Below are 10631 nucleotides of genomic sequence, written 5' to 3' on the forward strand. Positions count from 1 at the left end.
TTGGCGGGAGGCTGGGGTCTCTAAAAAAAAAAAAAAAAAAAAAAAAAAAAAAAAAAAAATTAAAAAAATTACTAGGTGACAAAGTCCATCAAAAACATCCAGAAAATCACCAAGTCCATGAAAATGGTAGCAGCAGCAAAATATACTCAGGCTGAAAGGGAGCCGAAGCCTGCTCACGTGGATGGAATAGGATCTTCCGCTCTGTATGAGAAAGCTGATGTTAAGGTGCCTGAAGACAAGAAGAAACACCTCCTTATTGGTGTGTCCTCATTGGTGTGCTATTCATTCCTCAGTTGCTAAGCAGATGCAAAGCGAGGTGGCTGCTCTCACTGCAGCCGGAAAAGAAGTTATGCTCGTTGGAATTGGTGATAAAATCAGGGGCATACTTTATAGGACTCATTCTGACCAGTTTCTAGTGACATTCAAAGAAGTGGGAAAAAAGCCTCCTACTTTTGGAGATGCATCTGTCATTGCCCTTGAATTACTGAATTCTGGATATGAGTTAGATGAAGGCTCTATCATTTTTAATCGATTCAGCTCTGTTATCTCTTCTAAGACAGAAGAGAAACCCATCTTTTCCCTGAATACCATTGCAAGTGCTGAAAGTATGAGTATCTGTGATGATGTTGATGCCGATGTGCTGCAGAATTACCAAGAATACCATCTGGCTAATATCAGTTACTACTCTCTGAAGGTGTCCACTCCCAGTGAGCAGAGTGCCAGGATGACAGCTATGGACAACGCCAGCAAGAATGCTTCTGAGATGATTGACAAATTGACTTTGACATTCAACCGCACCCGCCAAGCTGTCATCCCAAAGAATTGATTGAAATTATCTCTGGTGCTGCAGCTCTGGATTAATGGAAATACAGTTTCACCCTCAGATAAGAGGTGAAGAAGGAAAATTGAGTCAGCTGATTTTGGTTTTACCTTACTGCTGTCTTTGTCAGAAGAAATTGTTGGTCCAGAACAAATTGTTGGTCCTTTGAACTGTTAAAGACAGCAAGATATTTGTAAATTATCTTACAACAAATAACTTACAATAAGAAAAAAAATTAAAAAAATAAAATTCGTACCAAAATGCAAGAACCTAGAACAGCCAAAATCACAATGAGATACTCCACACCTACTAAAATGACTAAAATTAAAATGACTGATCACAGTAGGGGCTCTTGAAGATACAAATCTGTTGGAACTCTCATACACTGGTAATGGGATTGTAAAACGGTATCATGGTTTTGGGACAGTGGCGGTTTCTGAAAAGTTAACCATATACTGACTATATGACCAGCCATTCTGCTCCTAGGTGTTTTCCCCAAAGAAATAAAAGCATATTTCATACAAATACTTGCACAGAGTATTCACAGCAGCTTTATTTATTTATTTATTTATTTATTGGAGAGGTTTTCGCTATAGGGCACGTGCGCTCGCCAGACAGACAGAGAGAGACATAGGGACAGAAAGCAAGAAATCACCCCCCAGGGGGGATGGTCACGCCGCAATCCCTTCTCCTCCATTCTCCTCTCGGGATCTTGGGCACGCACGCACACGCGCCCGGCTTGAGTTTTAGGCCTCCAGGTCCGGGATGCGACCCGCGGTCGACTATGTGGGAGTCCATCGACATAGCCATTACGCTAACTGCTGGTTCCCCACAGCAGCTTTATTTGAAATAACAAAATTCGCAGTAGCTCAAATGTCTCAACAGCTAAATCGATAAGTAGATTGTGGTATATCCATGTAATAGAACACTATTTTGCAATAAAAATGGGTTAATTATTGTTAATTCACAACAATATAAACAAATCTCAATTTTGCTCTGTAAAAGAATGACGAAAGAGTACGCGTTCTATGATTCTATTTATATAAAATCCTAGGAAATATAAACGATTTCATAGTGACAAAAAGCAGACCAGTGGTTGCCTGAGTGACATAAAAGCAGGTATAGAGGGAAAGATTATGAATAGGTATAAGAAAATTTGAAGAACAATGAATATGCTTATTTTTCTGCTTGTGATGGCAGTTCCATGAAAATACACATGATAAAACTTGAAATATTGGGGCCAGTATAAGGGGCTGGATCCCACATGGCCAACTGTGTGGTCTGAGTCTGAGACCTGACAGCTTGAGAAACACATTGGGCATGAGTACATATGTGCCCTACATTTTTGTAGCAGGGCCATCCCTCTTGGGAGGGTGCTTTCTGACTTGCTCTGTTTTCTCTCTCTGGTGAGCACACACACCTTGTAGCAAATTAAACAAACAAACAAACAACCTATAAAATTGTATAATTTAAATTTGTGCAGCTCCTGGGGGTGAATCAAGGAGCATATGTAAGTCTAGTTGTGTTATTTCCCATGTGGGTTCAGTTGCATTATTTCCCATGTGCGTCCAGTTGCATTATTGCTGTGACATTGCCTGGCCCTAAAGATGTTTTTGAAAAAGGAAGATCTTGTTAGGATTCCTCACTTTCTGACTTTGCCATAGTAGCTGGGAGAGTGGATCTAGGGCAGAATCCAGTGATGAAGCAGCCGTGGGCATGTGGTTAGCTATACAAATCACTGGGAGCACCTCTCCAGGAATCCAGTCACCTCTGGTGCCCGCTGAGGTGAGAAAATGTTCCAAAGGAGGGCTTTAGCTGTGTCTGGATCATAACTAAAGCTGCAAATAACCCAAAATGAATTCCATCTCCCCTGCTAATGTGTCACTCCTAATTTAATCTAATTGGCCTCCAATTGAGAGTCTCAGCCTGCCTCAAAGGCAGAATCTTCCAAATGAAGTGAATTTAAACTACTAAGTAATTGCAAACTAGGGGGATTTTGTGTAAGAACAATTGTTATTGTTCTTTGATTACATGTTCAATTGAATTATCTGCTCATTACCATGAGAACCTTTGGGACTTAGATGTGGTACGCCTTGTAGCACATAAATAAGACATTTTACAAGACAGATCTGAATTGAGGGTCCCCAAAACCAGATTGGCCTGGGATATCTGTTGGTTATCTTGGCTTTCTGGGTGCTGGGAGAATATTAAAATCTATTTTTCTTTTTTACTGGAGAGGTGTTTTTTTTTTTTTTTTTTTTTTTGCTATAGAGCGCGTGCACTTGCCAGACAGACAGAGAGAGACAGACAGAAAATGAGAAATCACCCCCCGGGGGGATGGCCACGCCGCAATCCCTTCTCCTCCATTCTCCATTCTCCTCTCGGGATCTTGGGCATGCACGCACACGTGCCCGGCGTGAGTTTTAAGCCACTGGGTCCGGGACACGAACTGTGGTCGACTACGTGGGAGTCCAGCGACATAGCCATTACACTAACTGCTGGTCCCGATCTTAAAACATATTTTGTAAGCAAATGAAGAGCATGTAGGCGAGGTTCATTTAAATAACCTGCAGCTACTACCCTCTTATTTGGAGACAAATTTTACTCAGCCTCAGAATCTAGGTTGTGGTTTTGAAGTCCTTCTATCAATCCCTTCTCTTTATTGTTCAACAGTGTTGAGCTTCAGATGCAGCTCTTTGTACCTGGGTGGAGTTCTAAGAGTGGGGGTGGGGACATAAAAAAAAATCTTACTTCAAGCCTATTTCCCAATAGCTAATGTGATATGAGTGTGTTCCTGAATGTCTCTGAGACCCAGACAGTGATTTGATGGGAAAACCAATAGGAGCTTTGCCAGCAGAACCTACTTGTGACTACTTCTTTGGGCAGTAACTGCTGCTTTGCAGAGCTGCTGTAAAGATAGCACACCATCACCTATGTGAAAATGGTTCATAAATTGTGTGTCACTTGCTAAGGCTACTATTTTCCTGATCTGTAAAATGGAGTTCAGTCAGGGAATTTGAACTGTCTCTGTATTGGTTTTTGTGACTGTTGTAACAAAGTACTGCAATCTTGGAGGTTTAAAGCAGTAGAAATTTCTCTCTCAGTCTGGAAACTGAGTCTGAAATCCAGACGTTGGCAGAACTGTTGCACTCTCTCCAGGGGATCCAGGAGAGAACACTCCTGGCCTCTCCCAGCTTCTGGTGACTCCAGGCATTCCTTGGCTCATGGGCTGCATCGTTCTAGCCTCTGCTTTGCCATCACATCACCTTCTCCTCCATGCATCTCAAATCTCCCTCTGTCTTTCCCTTATAAGGATGCCTATTAATGGATTTAGGGGTCACCACAATAGTCCAGGACCATCTCATTTCAATATCGTTAACAAGTGCTTCTGCAAAGATCCTTCTCCCAAATAAGACAACATTCACAGGTTCTGGGGTGGTGGAATATCATTTGAGGGTAGGTGGGGACCATTCAACCCACTTCAGTCCTTAGCTCTGTTGTCCTAATATTTTGTACTGAATGCCACTATTGGGTTGTCAGAAAAGTCACGATACATTTTGCATTGAAAAAATATAGAAAAATACATCATGCCTTTTCTGATGACCTAGTATTTGGTCTGAACTCCAACCAACTTGAGTTGAGTGGTGTAGAAGCAATGACCAGTGTCTCTTCAACATTTCCATCTGGGAAAGAAAAAAAAAAGGCAGCAAATATTTTACTATGGTGAGATTAGGGGCCATATCTAATACCAAAACTTATTGATGACAAGCATATACAAACTGGACAAAGAAACAAATTTCAGATAGCCAGGGCACTACAATAACAAAAAAGTCTGGCCACCAGCTGTTGGATTTAATTATTAAGAAAGTTGAGAGAATGACTGTCACTACTGATGTTTGCTAGACTTAGTGTCCCAGGGTTAGTGACTGTTGGATTTCTACTTCCGCTGGCACGTCTGCTAGTCTTGAAAGCTGCTGTAGAAAGAGGAAGGTGTTAGAGTGATTGCTCATACCAGACAAAAATAGCTCATTGTATTTCCAGGGAACCCACCCACTAGCGACTATTGAGCTGTTTTGCAGATAGTCATTAAAATGATGCACATGTAGGGCTGCCCCATGTTCTCTCCTTTTCACTTTAGAGACTGACTCACTGAGGAAGTCTAGGGTCAGGGAGGGTGTCATTGGAAAAGTGTCCCTACGTGAATACTTTAGGGTCACCAGAGCCACAGCCATCAAGTTTAATTCAGCCTAAAATGGACAGTAAGGAGCTAGTGTGTGCTCAGATGCCCTTTTTTATTTTATTATATTTTAAAAGTTTTGTATACTTTCTAGAGAAAGACAGACAGTAGGAGAGAGAGAAAGTACCCTCCATGGAGAATACTCATATCACAACTCTTTCTTCTCCATCTCTCCTTCCTTTCAGATTTTGGGTATGCACACACATGCACCTGGTGTGTTTCTCAAGTTGTTGGGTCCTGGATTCGAAATGCATGATTGACCATGTGAGATTTAGCTGCTGTAATCACCAGGTCATAGACGGTCCCAGATGATCTATTTTAAACTATAAGATTAGGATAGCATGAGTCTTCAAAGTGGCTGGATGTCACATTATGGTCAACCTATGGACTGTGAGCTCAGGGCATTCTCCCTCTCTCCCTTTGCTGGCATTTCCAATACATTTGTGGTGGGGACCTGGGTTGGCAGCTGTGCTGGTGTGCCCTCTCTATACTTCTGATATCTCATTGCTACCTGTGCCATCCCTGCCCCAGCTAGTGACTTAGTCTCAGGATATCAACTCAGCAGTGCTCAGATGGGAAAGAACTGTCACTTCTCCAATTTCTGTTCCAAGAAGGTGGTGAATAGCAACCCTGAGCTCGGAGGGCTATGGAAGTGACAGCCTAGACCTTGGAGAGGAGTACTGTGCTCTTGAGACTTGTGCTGGGTGTCTCTAGTTTGTACCTCCAACTCCATTCTCCCTCCTTCTCTGCCTGTTCTAGGCCCTGGGAGGCTGACCCATAGCATCAAGGATTCCCTTGCTCCCTAGCTGCTAGTCAGGTTGGGCCAGAGTAGAGTATCAGAGATGGTGGAAGTTCCAGGCATTTTATTCTGGTTCCCTATTGTTACCCTGGGATGGCCACATCAACCCAACTTTTAACAGGCTGGTCCCTACCCTCTGCCATTTTTGCAGATAGGTTCTGGTAAACTTTAGGCCTAGGGGTAGCAATGAAACCTTCCTTTGCTCCTACTTGCTTTGAGGTATTGCAGACTCCCTTGTCCCTTACTTCTCCCCCTGCCCACAGCTTTGTCAATGGTCCCTTTGTGCAATTTTCCTGAAATTGAAAGTTGAGTCTGCCATCTGTTTTCCACTGAGACTGGCTGATGAGGCTCCTTCATTTATAAAAATAAGTATTAAGCACTAATGCCCATTTCATGCTCTTTTTGGGATTAAGTGGGATAACATATGAGAAGCATTCAGCATAATGATAAGCACAGTCACAGCTCAAAAACTGAGAGCTCAAGAGTCTTTTCAAAGTGGGTTGGTGCATCAGAGACAGAGACAGCTACTTCCCAGGTGACAGAGGTATGTCCATGAATTAAGCATAGTTCACCTCCTCAGAAAACTCACAGCCCAGCAGCTCTGTTTCCTTTCCTTCTACACATTCAGTTATCATATGACAAATATTTATTGAGGACCTACAGCCTTCTGAGTGCCATGCTAATGACACCTGGGGAGAAAATAGTGAGCAAAATAGACGCCCCTGTTCTCAGAGTGAATAGTCTACTAGAAGAAGACAGGCATCGAGCAGATCATTACACCAGAGGGTATATTGTGCAAACTGACTTATGGTCTCTGAAGGAAGATAACTTGCTTTTGTAATGCATAGAACCTGGCCTGGATAAGGGTTAGATAATGTTTCGCTGGGAACACAATACAGATGCGCCTCAACTTACGATGGGGTTACAATCTCTAAACCCACAGAAGTTGAAAATATCAAATGTTGACCATGCGTTTGGTATACTTAACCTATTGAACTGTATAGCTTAGCCCAGCCTAACTTGAACATGCTCAGAACAAAGCCATAGAACGCAAAATCACCCCCCACAAAACCCATTTTACAATGAGGCGTTGAATATCTCATGATATTTCTCAATATAGTACCCTATAAAGCATCAGTTGTTTATCTTCGTGAGTGACTGAAAGCTGTGGCTTGTTGCAGCTGCTCAGCATCTAGAGAGTATCACAGTGCATATTGCTAGCCCAGGAAAAGATCAAAATTCAAAACTTTGAAGTATGATTTTTATTGAATGCATATGGTTTTCACATTGTAAAGCTAAAAACTTGTGAGTTGAGGGACCAGCAGATGGCATAATGGTTACGTTGTTGGACTCCCATGTAGTTGACTGTTGTTCAAGTCCTGAACCCAGCAGCTTAAAATTGCCAGATGTGTATGTGTGCATGCTCAAAATGCTGAGAGGAGAATGAAGGAGAAAGGATCATGGCATGGTTGCCTCCCTTTGGGGGTGATTTCTTGCTTTCTGTCTCTCTCTGTCTCTCTGGTGAGTACACATTCTTTGTAGCAAAAAATCTCTCTTGGAAAAAAATTGTGAGTTGAACCATCCAGAGTCAGGGATGATTTGTACTAATGAGATCCAAGAATGAGTAGGACTGAGGCGGGGAAGTCTGGCCTATGGGAATGATCACCAAGATCCAAAAAGTAGACCTGGGTCTTGGGCTCCCAGAAAAGGAAGAAGGAGGAGGAGGAGGAGGAGAAGGAAGAGAAGAAGAGAAGAAGAAGAGAAGAAGGAGGAGGATGAGGAGGAGGGCGAGGAAGAGGAGGAGGAGAAGGAGAGAAGAAGAAGGAGAAGAAAAAGAAGAAGAAGAAGAAGGTGGAGGATGAGGAGGAGGGCGACGAAGAGGAGGAGAAGGAGAGAAGAAGAAGAAGAAGAAGAAAAAGAAGAAGAAGAAGAAGAAGAAGAAGAAGAAGAAGAAAGTTAAAGACTCAGAGACTCAATACTCAGTTTTACATAGTGATAATTATTTCTCTGACAGTTCTTCTGTAAGAACCACGTCCCTCTCTAAGAATGTGGTCCAAGGACAGACATCTAAGATGCCTCAAATTAAGAAAAGAGAAGAAAGGCCACAGCACTCTTAGTGAGGAGCCCAACGGGCAGACAAGTCACCCAGCCCTAGGAAGTAGTCCCTTGGTCATTCTAAGGTCCACAAGGGGAGAAGAAGACAAAGATTAAGTCCTTGTTAATTCTGGCTGTGTCCCATAGCTCAGGGACGAAGACCTCCTCAGACCACAGACCAAGTAAAGAGGTGACCAGAGTTGGCAAGAAGCTAAAAAAACACAAGAAGGAAAAAAAGGCCAAAGACAGTGCAGCCTTCTCAGTCTGCGACCCTTGGTCCTGCAAGACTGAGGATGCTCTGTAGAATTGCTCTGAGAGGAAGGAGGGTGAGGAGCGGACAGCATTGGGGCAGAAACGAAAGCAAGGGAGCCCCAGGGAACACAGCAGGAAGATGAAGAAGAAGAAAATCCACCAGGAAGGAGACACTGTCTAGGGCCACTCAAAACTCTCCAGGTCTGTGGAGAGCAGACCTAGGAAAGTTAGCAAAAAGAAGCTGGTCAAAGCTGAGGCTCCAGAGTACATCCTGGTAGAAGATGGGCCAAAGGCCCCTGCCAGGAAGAAAATGAAATCAAAGAAAAAGGTGGAGCAGCAAGGCATTGAGGAGCTGGCTCTGAAAAGGAAGAAGAAGGAGAGGAAGGACATGGAGAAGAAGGAAGAAGGAAGAAGGAATAAGAAGGAAGAAGGAAGAAGGAAGAAGAAGGAAGAAGGAAGAAGGAAGAAAAAGAAGAAGAAGGAGTAGGGCAGCAGGATATCCTTGGGAGGAGGAACCAGAGCACACCTAGAGGTGGTGTTGGAAAAGAAGGGCAACATGGATGAGGTACACATAGACCAGGTGAGACTGATCATGAGTTGGGCAAAACAGAAGCATTGGAAAACAGGAAGTGGACGGGAACCCAGTTTGGCCAGTGGGATACTGCTGGTTTTGAAAGCGAGGAACAGAAAATGACATTTCTCAAACGTATGGGTGGCTTTAAAAACCTCTTCCCCACTCCCCTATCATGGGTGGATGGTCCAACATGGCCCTCATCAAGAAAGGAGCCAACAGCCTGCAGCACAACCTGCAGTAGGACTACAACCGTGCCATGAGTTGGAAGTGCAACCGTGGAACTGGCTTCGGCTTCTCCACTGCCCCCAACGAAATCTTTTATATTGACTAGAACGATTCTAGATCAATCAAGTTGGAAGATTAAACTTCAGTGTTTGTCCCTGCCCCCCCGCTCCCCCCCCCAAAAAAAAAAAGAATTAGTAGGACTGAGCTGAGCACAGCACACACGGAGGAGGGTGTTTCACTCTGAGGAACTCTGATGGCAAAGGCCCTGCAGAAAGTGGCAATACCATTTGGCTGGAGTAGAAAGAGAGCAGGAGGAGCAGGAGTGGGAATATGGAAGATGGCAGCAGAGAGGTGGGTGGGGGACCAGACAGTGCAGGTTTTGTAGGCCCGAGGTTCTAGCCTTTATGTAAAACAAACAAATAAACAAACAAGGCCATTGGGGTGTCTTAAACATGGGAGTGTATATGTTAATAACGATCTTAAAATATCACTTTGACTGCAACAAAGAGAATGGGCTAGAGGGTCTAGAATAGCTATGAGAAAGCTAGTCAGGAGGGTTTTGGTATAGTCTGGGTAAGAGATGATAGGTCAGGTTGGAATGCCAGGGAATATGAAGAAAATTGGACCAGTCCAACAGATACTAATAAAATAAAAATAAATCAGGAAGTTGGGAGTGGATTGGAAACAGAATGAGGGAGGGGGATAACAAAGCAGAATCCCAGGTTTCTGGCTGATTGATAATGTCATCACCCAAGAAATGACATATTAAACAAAGCTTTGGTTTGGTGTGCTTTGGGGAAGACCATAGATTTGGTCTTCAGTTTGATGTGCTTATTGAGACATCTAGAAGAAGAAATCAAGAAGCAATTGGATACAGAGGTCTGAGCTAGAGATTAGCATTTGGCAGCCATCAGAAAACAGATGATAATTCGAGAAGGTTCCACATGGCTCCAGTGAACTAGATTTTTAAGGGAATGAAGATTTTTTACTGATAATTCAGCCTCCAACAAACGAGCTAGCGGCAGAAGAAGCCGGGCCTTCAGGAGAAGGTTCCACATGGCTCCAGTGAACTAGATTTTTAAGGGAATGAAGATTTTCTACTGATAATTCAGCCTCCAACAAAGGAGCTAGCGGTAGGGAGCCCCCCGTCCCCACCCCCCAGCCTTCTATCTCTGTCTCTCGGTTCCTATCTCTCCCTGCTTCTGTCTTCCCTTTTTTTTTTCTTTTTTTGGTAATTTTTCCTTTTTACACTTTTTTAAAAAGGCACAGTTTTTCTCTGGCTCTTAGTTCCACCTTTTTTCTTGTTAATTATCACTCTGCTCCTCCCACCCAGGCAGAAGAAGCCAGGCTTCAGGAGAAGGTTCCACATGGCTCCAGTGAACTAGATTTTTCACGCGGTGCACTTGCACCACGCGATTTTCTATTTTGTGATTTATTTTTAAAGAACAGTAATTACAAATTTTAAATTTTTTCCTTTTTTTCTCTTTTTGTTGTTATTTTTCTCTCTGTTTCATTTTCCTTTTTCTTGTCTCTCCACTCTCCAATATCCTTTCAATGTGTTTTTAGACAGATCTAAGAGCACTGTAGCTAAACATATAAATACTAATAGGGTTAAAATATTCCCCACTAT

General features: G+C 43.1%; 2 pseudogenes; both read left to right on the top strand.

The window, feature by feature from the left end:
• LOC102475824 (ATP synthase subunit gamma, mitochondrial-like) overlaps positions 1-960 on the top strand; it is a 1267-nt pseudogene extending 307 nt beyond the window's left edge.
• A 6554-nt stretch (positions 961-7514) lies between these two features.
• LOC102477479 (lysine-rich nucleolar protein 1-like) lies at positions 7515-9140 on the top strand (annotated as a pseudogene).
• Positions 9141-10631: the final 1491 nt, after the last annotated feature.

Source organism: Tupaia chinensis, unplaced genomic scaffold (genome assembly GCF_000334495.1).
Source record: "Tupaia chinensis unplaced genomic scaffold, TupChi_1.0 Scaffold149309_1, whole genome shotgun sequence".
Classification (NCBI taxonomy): Eukaryota; Metazoa; Chordata; class Mammalia; order Scandentia; family Tupaiidae; genus Tupaia; species Tupaia belangeri.